The sequence below is a fragment of the Cucurbita moschata genome, unplaced genomic scaffold (assembly GCF_002738365.1).
Source record: "Cucurbita moschata cultivar Rifu unplaced genomic scaffold, Cmos_1.0 Cmo_Scf00089, whole genome shotgun sequence".
Taxonomy (NCBI): Eukaryota; Viridiplantae; Streptophyta; class Magnoliopsida; order Cucurbitales; family Cucurbitaceae; genus Cucurbita; species Cucurbita moschata.
This window is the reverse complement of record NW_019268605.1, coordinates 368,145-368,603: the sequence shown is the minus strand read 5'-3', so window position 1 is coordinate 368,603 and position 459 is coordinate 368,145. Positions and strand designations below refer to the sequence as shown.

The 459-nt window shown below is 42.3% G+C and overlaps 1 non-coding gene across 1 annotated transcript; it reads left to right on the top strand.

Annotated features, from left to right (window-relative positions):
• Positions 1–257: 257 nt before the first annotated feature.
• On the top strand, positions 258–329 carry TRNAM-CAU. The gene has a single exon. It is a non-coding gene; the product is annotated as a tRNA-Met (tRNA).
• The last annotated feature ends 130 nt before the right edge of the window (positions 330–459 follow it).

Sequence of the window (459 nt, the reverse complement as noted above, 5' to 3'; positions counted from 1 at the left end):
CTCTTATCGTCGCCACGAAACTAAGGTGCTTAGTCTAGTGCAGGCATCTTGACCTAAGTCATCGTGTAACCAACCTAACCTTTACACCCTAACTCTATGTAGATAAACACGCTAGACTGGGAGAACACACTGTCAAACACTTGGAGCTGACACATACTAAATCATGCACAATACAAGCAAACTAGCTCAACGGGAGGATAGCATCCATAAATAACCTTGGAGAACAAATCAAAATAGCTCATCTTTTGTTTTAACAAATTAGAGTGGCGCAGCGGAAGCGTGGTGGGCCCATAACCCATAGGTCCCAGGATCGAAACCTTGCTCTAATAGATAACGAACATACAAAATTATCGTGATCGAGCTTTTGGCTCCTGATTATCCTATTTTGACTCCACGAATCTTTCTTAGTCTTGGAGTAATATGGTAGACCCTCTTATTTTTGCCACGAAACTAAGGTGC